The sequence below is a fragment of the Grampus griseus genome (genome assembly GCF_964374135.1).
Source record: "Grampus griseus genome assembly, chromosome: 11".
NCBI lineage: Eukaryota > Metazoa > Chordata > Mammalia > Artiodactyla > Delphinidae > Grampus > Grampus griseus.
The window spans coordinates 12,175,083-12,192,370 of NC_139005.1; the positions used below are offsets into that span (position 1 = coordinate 12,175,083).

The following is a 17,288-nucleotide window of genomic DNA, read 5'->3' on the forward strand; positions in this document are numbered from 1 at the left end:
CAGAAAGGTTCACAGACCCCTGATGTTATCATCTGGGTAACAGTGGCTCCATTTAGAGAAACAGGAAAAGAACAGAAGGAAGCTGGGTTAGGAAAAAGGCAACAATGTATCTGGGGCTATGTGAAGGCCAAGGTGCCTGTGCAACATTCAGGTACAGCCAGAACTAAAGGGCCCGAGCTCAGGGGAACAGCAATCAGAGGAGATAAAGAATTGAGAGTCAATGTTCTAATTGAAACAATGTGAGTGACTGAAGTCACCTTGGAAGATAATGAAACATGAAATCAGATGAAGGCTGAGAAAAGAATCCCAGAAAATTCAGAAACTTCTCAACTTGTGAGTATCTAGATTATGAACAAAACCATGAACTGAGAACCAACAGATGATGGCTCTCCCTGCTACCAACAGATGATGCTAGAACTTACTTGAGAAGATTACCACTTTGGAACAATTTTTAGATACCTATTAAACTCCAAGGAGCTGAGCTTCTGAATTAACATCTAAGTGCAGATGGGTAACAAAGGAAAGCAGGAAAGAATAGCACCGTGGGAGCCAAAGGAAGAGAACATTCTTCGGGAAGAACCAAGACAAAACACTGATCATTGCAAACATATATTCATTCAGCAAATAGACAACCTACAGAGTACTAGAAACTCTAGGTGATAAAAAATTCAGTAGTGAACAAAACACAATCCATGACCTCTAACAGCTACAGCAAAACCAAGTATGATAAAAACTAAATGTTTTCCTTTTGGTTTGGCCTTTAGAAGATTACAAATAACCTAGAGACATGAGCTTAGGCACCAGACTAAAGTGGGCTGACTAATGTAGGAAAAGTGAGGAAGAGGAAACAACGGGTATAAGCTTCTTGTCAAGAATCTTAGCTGGGAACAAGACAGAAAGGCAGCAGCAAGAGGCCGTGAAGAGAATAGTTTCTAGCTACGCATAATACCACACCAAGAGACACAGGCACTCCAAGAGCTTACTATATAAACACTCTGACTCAGACACATTCATATGAGAGAAGAACAACAGTTTAAACTGACTCCATAATACACTTTATAAGCTAGAGAGGCCTAAATTATTAAAATTACATTCCAATGTTATTAATTTTGATTATTAATGATTCTCTGACTACCATTTGGTCTAAGTTGAAAATTAGAAGGCAGTCAAGAGGTTAAAGAACTTCAATCATCCCCAGAGGAAGAAGGAAAATGAATGAGGTACCTCAGTGCAGTTGGGGATTAAAGATAGGCATGGGACCAATTACCTGTTAATGGGAGATGCATGAAATATTTTAGAACTGGGTTTATGAGCCCCTTCAAGAAATGCTAGAGAGAGGTAAGAAAATGTTAGGAGTGGGAAGAGAGACAGGATATGGTAGAAGCAAATAAGTATTTCGGCACAAGTACTTGTCAAACAAAAACAGTGTGATTTAAATAAGTACAGCTGACCTAAATCTGCATCAGTTTTATCATTCCAGCAAATAATCTCCACACAAGATATTTCAACATAGCATACGACACGAACTATATACATGCTGCGAGAAAAGGAAGTTCCTATCCGTATCTAGTGAGCATATACAGAGGCAAGAGGGCAATTAGAAGTCAGTGTATAACCAAACAAAGCTGACTCACAGTGATATCTAAAATTCTCTTTTTTGCAGTAACAACTTAGAAAATGTATAACGAAGGCTGGAAATCTTATGTGACTTTAGTATCACATAACAAACTTCATGTATTCATAAATATTTGCCTAGTGAGAGAAAAACAGCCTCATTTTATTTGGATAGTTGAGGAACTGCTACCAGAAACGCACAAACTAATTTACGACAAAAGAAAAGCACAGAAATGATTCCACCACGTCTAACCGATACATTTGCATTTTACCTTTTCCTTTAAGGAGAAGAGTTCAAAAATAACTAACTTTTAGTGCGCCATCAATTAAAAAAATAAATAAGCTCCTCTGGTAGTGATTTGTTTGGTAGTGATTTGTTAACATATAAGGAGGAATAGCCAAAATGAGGAAATGATGAATTAAGTTTCCTTTTAGAACAAAAGTGCTTCTATATTACAGATTTGGCAAAACCGCAGAAATGGATTTATATATCTACCCTTCCCTCCTTCTTTCCAACCCCCAACTTGTATACAAGCCAAGAGTTCTTTAAGCTAAGAGTATACAGCTATAACTCTCGAGTGAGGTAGACAGGGCTTGGAGAATCAGGTCACAAGGTTGCCACGGGGACTCTAATTATCTGTCTGGCAAGTTTGTATGACATCCTACTCCTTTCTGTGATCCTGTCATATACCACCCGGTAGGAAAGATAAGGGAAAGGTTAGCAGGGCTTTCTATAATAGCTACAAAAATATTTGATCCAAATCACTAAGAATGTGGGAAAACTCAGGTACTCTTATCCTTCTACAGTCAACGTAGTAATTGATGGTCTGATAAATATTTATTCAGAACCTTCTTTGTGCACAGAAATTATTTTTTTAAAGGTCCAGTGTCAATCATGGCCCAACCCATACATGCTGACTTACAATTTAAAAACAATTCTTGATCCTGTTCCAAGCAAGCTCTTTGTAATGCAAATAAAGACGTTTTTTGAAATAGATAGTTATGAATCTTTCATTCATAGTTGCTAACGAGAAACACATGAGCCAAACACATTGTGGGGATCATTTCAGCGGTGTGTAATTTGAGAGGTGTGTTAGGAAGTACTGGGCTCCACTAGAGGAGGAGGAGTCCCCATCTTTCTTTCTTGCAAGTCAAATACAAAGGCAGTGTTGCTTCAGATGATGGTCTTAAAGTTACACACATTCCAAATGCACGATAACACATATTTCCCCATCTCTAAAGTTTACCACTTTACAACCAGCCTGAGGTCTTTAGTATGACTTCATTTTATGTATAATGCCTTCCTCATTCCTAAACATTTCCAAGAAAAAAAATACTGAGCAGTGTGTATAAACCTAATACAAACCATACTTGTCTGTTCTGATCTTAAGTTGACCTTAACAGTTGAAAATCTTTCAAAGGGAGTTCTGGCATACCATAATTTTTCCCACAGCTGTTTACAAATAACAAATGTTCCTTTGAGGGATGACTGTAAAATCATACGTAATTTGGAAATGGAGTTATTTTATAAATCCACAATATCAGGATGTGTTTAAAAATATAACACAAAATGTGAATATCTTCACTCTCTTAGAAATGAACAAGAGGGAAGGAAAAGGAAAGAGAAGAAGGATGGGAGGGAGGAAGAAGCCAGAAAGGTTATTCTTTATTTTCCACATTTTTGACCATTTACCTAGAATCTGATGCTTCTTTTAAGTTTTTTATGCTTCTTCTAATCTAGGTTTCTGACACTGTGGACTCAGTAAGGATAGCAACCTTGTCTGTCTTATTAATTACAGTAATTATTATTATTATTTAGTAATACAGGCACTTTTTAAATATTTCTTTATTGACAGATAACTTTCACTAAATGAAACAAAATTATTTTCTATTAAATAAAGCTGAATATGTCCAGAACTGTTTGATCAAGAAACTAGATTGGGTTGAATTAAGCCAATGTGCCTGCTAACGGTTTAGCCAAATCCTTAATCTCACCTAACTATCTCGTATATGCATACCACAAAAGGATCACTGGAGAAAACTGAAATGAATCAAACAAGATCTATCACCACAACAACTAACAAAACTCACCCTCACGTACAAAAGACCTTTCAGTATGTACTTCATTGTATTCAATATGCATTTTGTACACATGCACATTGTACACGTCCCTCTTCCATAATTTTCCTTTCAAAGGAAATTTTACCCCAGTATTATCCTTCCCAGTGATTGCTATAGCTGACAGCAGTAACAGAAACTTGGTAAGAGTAAGGGGGAAATAGGAAGCTAAGGTGATCACAGCTAGAAGCTTTTAAAAGTTCTTTCAGGAAAAAAAAAAAATAATGAGTGTCTTTTGCCTTTAAAATTAAGTCAAGTTCTCAAATCAACTCCTTGCAAAATTCTACACACTCCCGTGCTCCTTTGGAAGGGAGAAAAAGCCAGCAGGTTTAGATCAGCTACCTCATCTTAAAAGCTTCCCCGCAAGTTTATATCCGCTCTCTCAGGATGACAGAACTAAACCCACCTCTGTGGACAGCAAACATTTGTTACATTACACCTAATATCCAAAATCCAATGAATGTCCGCATTAGCCTAATAAAATCAGTGTTAGCCAGAAAGATCTGGCTGTTAAATCTTGCAAGAACAGGGACAGTTCAGAACCCAACTTTACTTTATTTTATGTTTATTTACTGAATAAATAGTTAACATATACTTCTAACAAACAATACATTGTTCTTTACAGTATATATAATCAAAGTTCCCCATATGTAGTTCATGAACAGCAGAGTGGTGGTAAAAACAGCCTATAGATTCTTGGGAAATTTTAGCGTTTCTACTTTTGTTACTGCCAAACTATTTCTATTATCTATCAGAATCTACCACCACTAGTTTTCCCGATCATTTTACTACTTAATCCATTAGTTTGGAATCTTTTAGTTTGGAATCTTTTAGGTTAATCATATAAATGCCTTTGAAAACCATAAATATAACACAATATATAATCGGTAGCCACTGGGCTAAATTATACCATATTCTCAGGCCTTCTACCCTGTAGTACAGTGATAGCTCACAAAAATCATACTTCAAATATTCCAACTGCCTGGGAAAGAGAGAAAGTGGAAATAACTCTAGGTAACAGATATAGGTAAGGTGTGGGAGGGGAGGCTTTGGAGGCAAGATGAGGAAACTCCGCCACCGTGCTGCATGTGCGGGATCTTAGTTCCCTCACCAGAGATCCAACCCGTGCCCCCTGGAGTGGAAGGGCGCAGTCTTAACCACGGGCCACCAGGGAAGTCCCAAGATGAGGAAACGTTTATTCCTATTTGAAGACCCTTTAGAAGACCATGGACTATTCCATAAAAAAATTTTTTTATATTATACAAATTTACTTGACAAATATTTGAATTGAAATTCTAAAATTCCCTACAGTGTCAAGGGGCTCCTACAAAACAAAATGTTAAAAAAAAAAAAAAGTCACTAGCATATATTCTAATATACACACAAAACTATGGTGGATCATTTCTAATTTGTACGAAAACTGAATGGTGTTAAGATGCATTCCAGCTGAAGTCAGTCACTGTGAATGTATTTAGTCTGGACAAGATTTCATTATCTTCATAATGAGACTTTACTTTCAAAATAATTTACTTACTACCCAAGTAAGATGAAGGTGATGAGGGCTTCAATCACTCCTTTGTTTCAAACTCTCCAGCAGCCTAAACTTAACCTTCAATGTCATAACCACCATGAATGTCTCCTTTATTCAGATTTCACTCTCCACGGCTGAGATCTCACCAGGCAGTGAGAAAGAGTTCAAATTGTAACTGGAAAGATAGCAAAGTTATGAAAGATACATTTTTCAGCTAACGTCATTTGGGCGCTGAAAAGAGGTCGAACACTGGGGCTGGAGGATGGGGTAAAGCAGGAAGGAGGGAAGCAGGATGGAGAAGGGGTGTCAAGGGAAAACCCACATGGTCATTTATCTGCTTCAAGATTTTTATAAGACTATTTCCTTCATGAGACCATGGAAAATCTTGAGGATTAAGGTGAAAAATGTGAAATACAGTGAAGTGCATAGATGTTTTAATCAATGGTGCTGAAACTTTTATTTCAGTCATTTGCATAAGAAATATATGAAAATGTAAAATAACAGAAAAAGAAGAAATGGTACTTTAAACCCTTAATTTCTTCTATGATTCTATAAAGATAGCAAATATACTAATGTACAAAAAAAATAGAGGACTAATTATTCCTAAATTTAAATGAAGTTATAAATGTTTTTTATATTGTTCTTTACACATTATTGTTCAGGGTTGACTCTCATGGATCATTCACTTAAAAACAGAGGAGATAAGACTTTAAGCAAATCTGTGAATTCATGCACATTAAAATCTTTAGAGGGTTATTTTCCTCAATAATTAAAAAAAACCCTCTTTAATACACATCCTTCAGGCATACATATTAATTCCACACCTTTACATGCATGAGTATCATGTGAATAATGCTACAAGATTTGGCCTAATGACTAGATTTTTATCATAGAAAGGATTCCATTGCTTTTAAATTATTCAGAGTCTAACAAGGCCCCACAAAAGAGCTAAATAAAAGAACTACCAACAAAATTAATGTTCTCTCTTGACTAAAAGGATCATGAGATGTAAAAAATATATAACCTAGCCACAGTACACAAACTCAACGGACTTTACATCAGAAGTTCTGATAGTGTAGATAAATACACTAAAATAATAAGACAAATCAACCTAAAGACAGGGTTTCTAAATTAATATTTCTGAATTAAAAAGTAATAATTCTAAATCCCAATATACAGTTGTTCATAAAACAGTTAAAGTTTTTAAAACATACTGGAAAGAGAAACTGGAGATTACACACACACACACAAACAAGATTAGCACGCTTATTTGGGGGAAAAAAATCTATATAGCTACAATAATGTTCTGTTTTCTTCCACATATGAAAGTTAAATGTATCTTCTTTCTCTTTCATCACAAGTATATCCTTCTTAAAATTTAAAAAACAACATACTTAAAACATACTTAAAAAATCAACATACTTAAAATCAACATACTTATTATATGTTCATGTCTAAGATTACCATTAACTTCAAATGTCAAAATTATTGTAGAAAATTAAATTGTGTTCAATGTCATCTCAAAAGTGACAAATTTCATCCATATTTCTCTTTATGGATTTGTTTTGCTGCTTATACTTTTTTAAACATTTATTTTCTAATGAAAAATATTAGAAACAATTGCAATCTTACAAAACATTATAAATATTAGAATCCACAGAAAAAAATTACAGTGTTTAATGATCACAAACGTTATATTTCAGACACTGGAAACATTCTGTTGTTGCATTAAACCAATAAATATATCAATAATATGCATGTATTTCTAGGATAAGGAATAATATTCTAATGGTGATAGAGAAGTAATACTCTAATGGTGCTAATAAAGGATCTTCTAAATAAAATGAAATTCATATCAATAGTCTTCAATAGAGGACTTTGAAAATATCTTTTTCCCTCTACTTAAATATAAACTTCTATTGATCTTTTTTCCCCCTTTTTTTCTCCTTATATTAAAAACACAATTTTCAACTACAAAACTCTGACCTCTTATCAAGCACATAATTCATTCACTTAACAGATTATTTTAGAACGTTCCTAAGTATTATGTTTCAGGTTCTGTTGAGAAACTGTTCATGGTTCTTAGAATTCTGGATTGGCTCAAATAGGACTAGATCCCACCTTTGTGGGATATTAGATTCTTATGTTTCCATGCTACTAAATATAAGAATAGTTCAATAAACCATGATGGAAAAGTATACATGCATATATATACACACACACACACACACACACACACATATATGTATATATAACTGAATCACTTTGCTGTACAGAGAAACTAACACAACACTGTAAATCAACTATACTTCAATTTAAAAAAAATTAAATTTTTTTAAAAATATGGTTTGAGAGAGGACCTCTGATTTCACCCAAACACACAAGTGCTCTTTCTTAATAAAACCACTTGAGTGCCACAGGACTGAAAAAGAACACAAGAATTTACTTGCTACATAAAGGACTACATTCAGAAAGTCACATGATTAGTAGAAGGGATTCGTGCAATTCTTCAAACAGGTTTGGTACCTTTATTCTCTCCTACTCCAGTGTAATGACTATTGTATTGTTACTTACAAAAATGAAAAATAACTGCTTATTCAGTTCTTTCTAATAATCCTGGAGGCTCCGTCTGTGAAAACACGCAGAATTCCCCACCACTCTCATGCCCACCCATTCTGCACACTTCACATTTATTTATCTTTCTGCGTGGAATGCCCTGGAGTCCCACCTCATACTCTCATTCTTGACCTCAAAAATTTATCCTATAAAAGTCAAGGGTCAGGGCTTCCCTGGTGGCTCAGTGGTTGAGAATCCGCTTGCCAATGCAGGGGACGCTGGTTTGATCCCTGGTCCGGGAAGATCCCACAGGCCGCGGAGCAACTAAGCCCGTGCACCACAACTACTGAGCCTGCGAGCCACAACTACTGAAGCCCGTGTGCCTGGAGCCCGTGCTCCGCAACAAGAGAAGCCACCGCAATGAGAAGCCCACGCACCACAACGAGGAGGAGCCCCTGCTCACCGCAACTAGAGAAAGCCCGCGTGCAACAACAAAGACTCGACACAGCCAAAAGTAAATAAATAAATAAATTTATTTTAAAAATAGTCAAGGATCACATCCCCAGTAAAGACTTTTCTGACTCCCTCAACCACCGTGAGCCTCTCCCTTCTCCTATGCACTGAGATATAAAGATAAACGTGAACATTTTTTTCTTTTTCACTTAACCTACTCCCAAAAACTGTGTCAAGTAGGTACTGCTACTGTTTCCACTCCTTAGATAAGAAAACTAAGGCAGAGAAGGTCTCTCTGATTGCAAAGTCCATTGCTTATTTGTTTGTTTAATACATACTCCATTTAGCTCCACACTCTACTGAAATGGTTCTCTGGTTGCCTCCATTCTCTGGGTTCCCTGATCACAGAAAGCAGAGATCCTGCCTTATTCGCCTCTGTGTTTCCAGTGTCTGGCACAGAACAGATACTCAACAAATGCTCAATAAATGATGAATGAATGAATAAATGAAATGTAATTACGTTCAACTTCCTGTGTGAAGAAAAATTCATCCCCTTCTAAACATTCTAAACGAACTTCTGTAAAAAGTATATTTAGTGCTGATTTCATCCAGCAAACAGTTTGTGAGTGCATAGCACATGAGATGTGCTGTGCTTAAAGATCATTAAGACTCAATTCCCTGCCCTCAAGAAACTTATAATTCAGAGAGGCAAAGGGATAAACAACTAGCTAATGCTACCATTGCTTGTTCTATTTTTCCTAATCCTCCACAACTTCCTCTCTTTAAAGGCACTCCGTTCTTTATAAACATGTTCCAATACCTCATACCTCTGGGTCAGTGGGATGTAGATCAGTCAACAGAAAAAAAAAGTTAAAAGAATCTCCATGGATCTCAAAAACACAATCTTCTGAGCCATTCTCGATTAGATCAGTAGTCATTTAAGTAGTGTACAGTGTTAAAGAAAAGAATAAAATCAAAGACATATTAATACTATCTTAGCACTTTTTCATTTACTAGAGATAGCATAGCAAAGCGAAAAGAACATGGGTTTTGGAGTCAGAAAGATCAGGATTTCCATCCCAACTCTGTCCCTCTCTCCCCATGTGGACCATGGACAAGTCATTTTATCTTTCTGAGCCTATTTCTTACCTGTAATATGGAAATAAGGGGATCTGCCTTAAAGAGCTCTTGTAAGAGTTAAAAGAGATAATGTATGTAATGGCTCCCATACCAAAGATGCTAGTTTTTTTGTTGTTTTCTTGGGGTTTTTTTTTTGCGGTACGCGGGCCTCTCACTGTTGTGGCCTCTCCCGCTACGGAGCACAGGCTCCTCCGGATGCACAGGCTCAGTGGCCATGGCTCACGGGCCCAGCCGCTCCGCGGCATGTGTGATCTTCCCGGACCAGGGTACGAAGCCGTGTCCCCTGCATCGGGGACCACTGCACCACCAGGGAAGCCCCAAAGATGCTAGTTTTATGATGTCTGATCTCTCTAGATGCTTCCTGAAGGGTATTGGTTCTAATTGTAATTCAACAATACTTCTGGCCCCAATATCAACAACACAAAGTGTTGACCAAAAGAAAGGTACTTGAAAAAAGGCCACTTGAAAAAAGGCAAGAGGAGTGGTATGGGATAAGATTCAAAACCAGTTAAGTCTCAAGTTTCTATATGGTGTGTATATCCTCTGCCTCTTCTCGGCACACACCCTGCAAATCTCTTATTTCAGATCTTTTTTGTGAAAAATAAAGCTTTATTAATTATTTCTACAATTAGATCTGAAATAACTGACATATGTTACTCTGTATTAACAATTCTATTTTCCACAAAGGAGAATCTCTGATTTAGTGAGGAAGAAGTAAATGAATTATATACGATGTCCAGGAATCAATCTCAGCATATAGTCTATGCAGTATTACATTTTGGTTTCCAAATCATTTCTCAACTGTTTCTTTTAAGCAATTTCACAAAACATGTAAAAAAAATCAAATAAAAACACTTTCCTTTCCATCCTAAACCTAATATATAATCTACTTGACTTAAAAATCACATTAATTTGCTACCAGTACAACTCAAAGTCCATGGACAAAAAAGTGAATCTAGACACTTAACCTTTTCACAAAAAGTGAAAAGTGTCTTTTTATACATTTTTCACAAAAAATAACTCAAATGGGTTACAGATATAAATGTAAAACTAAAAAACTTCTAGGGGCAGGAAAGCAGGATAAAATCTAGGTGGTATAGAGTCTGAAAATGAGTTTTTAAATACAGCACCAAAAGCTTATCCATGAAATTGATAAGTTGGCCTTTATTAAAATTAAAAACATTTGCTGTGTAAAGACACTGTTAAGAAAACAAAAAGACAAGCCAGACTGGAAAAATATATTTGCAAAACAAATATCTGATAAAGTGCTTGTACCAAAAATATATAAAGAATTCTCAAAACTCAAAAATAGGAAAACAAACAACCCTATTAAAAATGGGCAAAAGTTCAGAACAGACATCTCACCAAAGAAATGGAAAATAGCATATGAAAAGATGATTAACATTAAATGTCATGGAAAAGGCAAATTAAAGCAATGAGATATTACTGTATACTTATTAGAATGGATAAAATAAAAAAACTGACAATACCAAATGTTGGCAAGGATGAGGAGCAACAGGAGCTTGCATTCACTGTTGGTGGGAATGCAAAATGGTACAACCACTCTGGAAAACAGATTGGCAATATGTTACAAAGCCAACCAGAATCTTACCATATGATCCAGCAATCATGTTCCTAGGTATTTACCCAACTGATCTGGAAACTTATGTCCATATAAAAATTTACCCATGAATTTTCATTGCAGCTTTACTCATAGTGGCCAAAAACCAAAGGCAAGTAAGATATCCTTCAACAGATGAATAGATACACAAACTGTGATACATCCATACAATGCAATATTATTGCATGATAAAAAGAAATGAGCTATCAAACTACAAGAAAACATGAATGAACCTTCAATGCACATTACTAAGTGAAAGAAGTCAGAGAAGGCTATATGATTCTAATTATATGATGTCCAGAAAAGGCAAAACTATAGAGACTGTAAAAAATATCAGGGGTTGCCGGGGGAAGGGGGTTAAGGGAGTGATATGTGAAACACAGAAGATTTAATAATCTGTTGAAATTATTCTGTATGATAATAGATATATGAAATTGCTCATTTGTCAAAACTCACAGAACGTCACAGGACAAAGAGTGAAACAATATACACAAATTTTTTAAAAATCATGTAGAACGTCTGGGGATCCCAAAATAGAATGTAGATTGTGACAAAAGTATCTACCTGTATCATACATGTGTGCAACAACCTCATGAACGGAATAGGAGGAAAAGGAATGGAATCTGTAAGACTAATTGGAATCTATAAAATCTAAAAATCTATATAATCTAAAAATCTATAAAATGTACTACACATAAGCAATGTACTCTAGTTGATAAAGCTGTTCCCCCTCTTTGTGAAGGGAGCACAGGTTAACAATTTTGATACCACTATACACATATAATGGGTTTGAACAATTAAGTAAATGGACGGCAGGTGGTGGAAGCCAGGTTTCTTCTCCCTATTAGAATGAGTTTACAGATAAGCAAGGGGAGGAATCCAGGATGATATAGGTGGTAATGGATTAGGTAGAGTAAGAGACAACCGTATGAACTCATATTTACCTTAAAATAGATACACATGGTTACAAAGAGAAACATGTACCCCTGTAAGAGTACATACAGGGGTTTGTATACACACATATGTATTTCCTGCTGTCAGAGGAGAGGGCCTAGAAGTAATGACACCTCAGTAGCAACAAGAATACCTAGAACCCAGATCTTTCTTGGCTTCCAACACCATTTCCCAAGAAGATGAACCAGATTCTTTCTGGCTGACTCTAGGGCTGGGGCAGGAAATGGAAATATACAAGATAATCCTGGAGCATCTTTTAATGCTAGAAAGTAAGGAAGTGATCTTTTAAAAAACTTACATTAATGGAGACATGTCAAAGGAGGACAGGAACCAACTGAAAGAGCTCCCAATGGCCAAAGCTGAAACAATTTGAGGAACAAAATAAAGTAGTATTGGATTATAACCCAAAGTATAAATATATATCCAGGAGGCCAGACCAATATAAGCAAATGATTGAGTAAATTAATAAATAGGGAAAAAAGACAAATCTGCCATTCAAAAGAATTCCCCAAAACTTATATAAACACTCCACCCTCAAGGAGGAGAAGCATAACTCTCCACTCCTTAAGTATGGGCTGCTCACAGTGACTTCCTTCTAAGAAAAAGCATTAAAAGAAAGAAAAAGAGTAAGTTTTCAGTGCAGAAAACTAATACTACTGCAGCCAGGTGATCAAGATAAATATCAACAGTGATAAATCATGTTGCATAGTATGGACCCTTTATATTATGTGATAAAAGTAGCACTTTACCTCTGTGATCTTCCCCTCAAAAACCCAAAACCTCAGTCTGAGGAGGAGAACAATATTAGTGGAATGCCTATAGAGGACATTCAATAAAACATCTGACCAATACTCCTCAAAACTGTGAACAGCAACCAAAACAGGCAAAGTCTAGCAAACTAAAAAGTATCAGCAAAGATTTAAAAATTGAAAGCAGGAAAAGCTAGAGATGAAAACAAAATGAAATCTTTACATCTGATCAGAAGCAAGCAAAGTGGTCAAAATTCAGCATTAGATTCCCAATAGGGAACAAATAAGAATAAACCATTTTGAGAATCTTCACTCTGAATACAACTTAAAGTATTCCCCTGGTATTAATAAAAGGCTGAAAATTACTATATAATGATAGTCAATGACACTGGAAAGTGAGAGAAAAAAAAAGATTACAAAGAGAATGTATCAAATATTGTGAACAGTGGTTATCTCACAACAGTGGAATTAAAAGCAAGTTAACTCTCCTTTTCTTTTTTTCTGCTGTGAAGAGAATGACTTGGGGAATTTTTAAAAGTATTAATCTCTGAATTCTGCACTAAAGGCATTCTATAAAATGTTATTACATTTGTAATACATTCTACCCTATCCTTTACGTGGCAAGTCTATAAAGTGGGTTATTTTTCAAATTGGTAATTAAAAATGTGAACCCATGATGAAAACTTTTCCACACCAGCAACTTAAGAAAGAACTATAGTAATATGTCCAGAAAACTCCAATTCCTAGAAAATCGATACTAGGTGAGAAAGGATGACATTGACTTTAATTTTCAATGACCACATGATCTAAATTACTAGTTCACACTTTCCAAAACCCAAGTCGCTGTAGAAGAATAATATCCTTTCAAGTGAAATAAATTAGAAGCAAGACACAACACAGTTACTTTGATATACGTATATAAAGAAGCTTTCTGGGAATCCTAATTCTTCTATCTCCCAAAAAAATAAAGCCAAAATCAAACTAGTCACATGCCTCTGAAACCAAGTTTTATCTGAACTCTTAAGACATTATCTATTCCTCTTATTAACTGAGGCGAGAACTGAAACCTTAAAAATTAAAGCTAGAATACATGTCATGGAAATATGTTTTGTAAAGGTGGATTCCAATTCCTAATGCTCTACCGCTCTTGACGTCTATGGATTTCAATTCCTAATACCTAATACAGCATCCTACCCCCAAAGAGAGCCCAGCGATGCAACGGGTACTACGGGGAAAGAAGGATTTGAGAAACAGTGCAAAGGAAGGGAACAATCCGTGCCAAGATTCTGCATACAGGTAGTCCTTGAAAGGAAAGTAGAAAGTGAGAGCATAGGAGGGGCGGGCAGGGTCTTGGAAATCCACTCCCAAGGCGTTCAGTGACAAAGACACCAGAAGGGCTGTCTCCCCAAAAGTAAAATGGTGAGTGAGAGGAGTGGAGCCCGCTACGAAAGGAAAGTCACCAGGAATTAAGAGGGACAACTATGCACAAACAACAAGCTCTCTCGAAATTTGAGGGGGTATACGATGGTGGGACCTTGGTGCAAAGTGTCAATTGGAAAAGACCCCCCCCCCATTTGGGGGTGGGGAGGGTAGCTCTCGAAACCCCAAGTCTAAGACAAGCCGGGAGAAGAATACTCGTTATGGAGTCTCCCCACCGACCAGAGAAGCGCAGGTGTATCTGCGGAAGCTCAGGTTACCGGGAAATATGACAAGGACGGTGTGCATCTTCTCTGCCCACCGTGCAGGAGCCCCGGGCGCGGCGGGCGACCGAGGGTCGGCACCGGCTCCGAGCGCCCCGGGACCCGCCCGCGAACGCACTTCGGCGGCAGCGCCCTCGCACACCTGGCTCCCGACACCAGTTGAAAGCAGTCAAAGTGAATGAAGACGGACGCGGCGCCTGGCACCACTCCATCCCGACACACAAAGGCAGATTTTGAAAATCGAGGGAGAGTCCAAGCCGCCGGACCCCAGCGGGCGCCTTTCGCCAAGGGGCTCTTACCTCGGATCTGCCCTCGGGGCCGCGGCTTCCCCGGAGGCGCCTCGAACCCAAACCCGGCGGGAGGCGGCCGGGAGAAAGCCCCCGAGCCGGACCGCGCCCTCCCAATCCTCCGCGAGCCGCCCAGCCGCCGCCTGCGTCCGGCCGAGGAGACGCGGTCTCCGGGGCGAGCTCAGCGCCGACCTCGCGCTCGGCTAGAACGCCTGGCCCGCCGCCGCCGCCGCCGCCGGGGAACTCTGGAGCTGCCCGCCAGCTCACCCGCTCGCCCAAGCCGGCCGCGCGCCGCGCATGCCCAGTACATCTCGGGGAGCGAGCCCGCGAGCGCGCGCCGCGCGGCCGGGAGCCGCTCCGCTCTCCGGGTCTTGGCGGCAGCCGAAGCGCGGAGCATCTGGTCGACCGCAGCGCTGGAGGAGAACTGGCCAGCGGGGCCGGGTGGGCGGGAGACGGAAGGTAGGAGAGAGGGCAAGGCAACGCGCCGAGCTATCAAGGCCGCGATCGAAGTCGGACCGAAGTTCTGAGCCGCCGACGGGTTTTCAGAAGTGCCCTAGCAGGACCCACTAGCAGCTGGGAGGCGTGAGAAGGAGTACAGAGCGAGGATAGGTTTGCCCCGGGCAAGAGTGGATGCTCCTGGCGGAGGGAGCGCGCCAGTTACAGCGCCCCGGGTCTTAGTGTGCAATTCGTGGCCACTAACCTGCGGGCAGTAAACCTGCAGCACCCAAAGACCCTCCAGCCTTGGTCTTCCTGCTGGGACCCTCCCACCTATTTTTCCCCTTTTGTCGCTTCCTTTTTTTTTTTTTTAAATCTCCTCAACTCATGCCTTAAACTGGTGGCACCCAAGGGCCTCCACTCGGTCCCGGGGAGTCTCCAAACTACCGGTCCTTACCTGCAAGCAGCAAGCCCAGACCTGCCTCGCCCGCATCGCACGACTGCCTTGGATCCTATTTTTCTCACAGCTCTTAGCAAGAGCCTGATGTGGTTTGAAGTAGTGGAGGCTTCTTTCACATAATGCCTCTCGTGACCTAACCAACCTTTATAATCTTCTTCTCCCCCCAGTAGCCCCCGGCGCCACTAAGTGAGAAGTCCTTCCATCTGTAACATTGCATTTGCTTCTTCTTGAAACTCCAGCTTTGTCATAGCTATGACCCCCTCCTTTCTAACTTCTTTAAGGTCACTTGACTCTCAGAAATCAATGAAAGTCTATAAAATAAACTTGGTTAAAGTAGATTGGACCTGCTTGTTTTGTGAAGCATGGGAGAAGCACAGTCAGGGGAAAGAGAGATTTCAAATCAAGATGGGAAATAAAACCATTATCCTAAAAGTTGGAACAGACCTTAGTCTGCTATCTTAAGTAGAAATCCTCTCTCCAGTGTTTCCACTACACCATCAACCACTTAAACTTTTCCATTGTTGGAAATCTCTATTTTTATCAATATTATGTATAATTATTTTTCATTGAGTACCTATGCCAGGAACTAAGCCATTTTTATATTATTATTTCTAATCCTTAAAATGAGATGAGCCTTGTTATACCTATTTAGCAGGAAAATGAAGCTCAGATGTTTCATTCCTTTTGCCAAAGCCAATGCTGATGCCAGAATTAAAATCCAGGGTTGCTTAACTCTAAAGTCTGTGTCATTTGATTTGTGAACATCAAATCAACTTCCCTTAACCACTGGTTAACCCTTAACCCTTAACCACTTCCCCAGACCACTGGTGCTGGTTCTGCCCCAAAGAGCCACACAAAATTAATCTCATTTCTTATAGACATTGCAAGCCTTGAAATATTTGAACCAACTATTAAGTAACTACCAGATCTTCTCATATTTTCCTCTTCTTCAAAATCTCTAGAACCTTTCATTGTTCTTCAAATGCAATGGTGAGCCCTCATAACCACATTCCATACCCTGCTTTGAATGTGCTTTGATTTTTCACTTTTCTACTTGAACTGTACACTCAGAAGAGAACACAACATTCAAATACGGTGGGCTGAGAACCGAGTCACACAGGGATCAGCCACTTTGATCCAAGCATACCCTGACAATAATGCATCCCGAACTTGCATTAGGATTTTTAGCAAGCATATTACAGAGAGTCAGATCAAATATCCAAGTCAATTTCACACAGACTACAATTAAACCATATCTTTCACCTTACATAGTCTGTACTTCCATAATTTAATATTTAAACCTATTTTTTACCTTTAAACCATATTAAATTTCATCTTGTTTGTTTTAGGACATAATTTCAGATTTTAAAATATTATTAGTGATCACTTTAAATTTATAACATCTGTAAATTTAATGAACATGCCTTCTGTGTTTCCACCTAAGTCTAATAAAAAAAAAAAAAAGAACAGTTACATAAAACAGGCTTACAAAAGAGCCTTGCAGCCCACCACCAAAAATGAGCTCTGAGATAATAATCATTTATGAACCAATACTTTTCAAGATCAAGCACTTTAGTTCATTCAACAATGCTATAACCAAGAAGGATTTCATAAAAGGTTTTCTACATGCTCTGCTGAAATGAAAAGTCACTGTCTCTAGCATTCCTAAA

At 38.5% G+C, this 17,288-nt stretch overlaps 1 protein-coding gene across 1 annotated transcript in view; it reads right to left on the reverse strand.

The window, feature by feature from the left end:
* Positions 1-14,926, reverse strand: part of EPS8 (EGFR pathway substrate 8, signaling adaptor) — a 191,591-nt gene extending 176,665 nt beyond the window's left edge. Inside the window, exon 1 of the mRNA XM_082665769.1 lies at positions 14,736-14,926. The gene's annotated coding sequence lies outside the window, so the exon portion shown is untranslated. The remainder of the gene's footprint in view (positions 1-14,735) is intronic.
* Between the last annotated feature and the right edge of the window lie 2,362 nt (positions 14,927-17,288).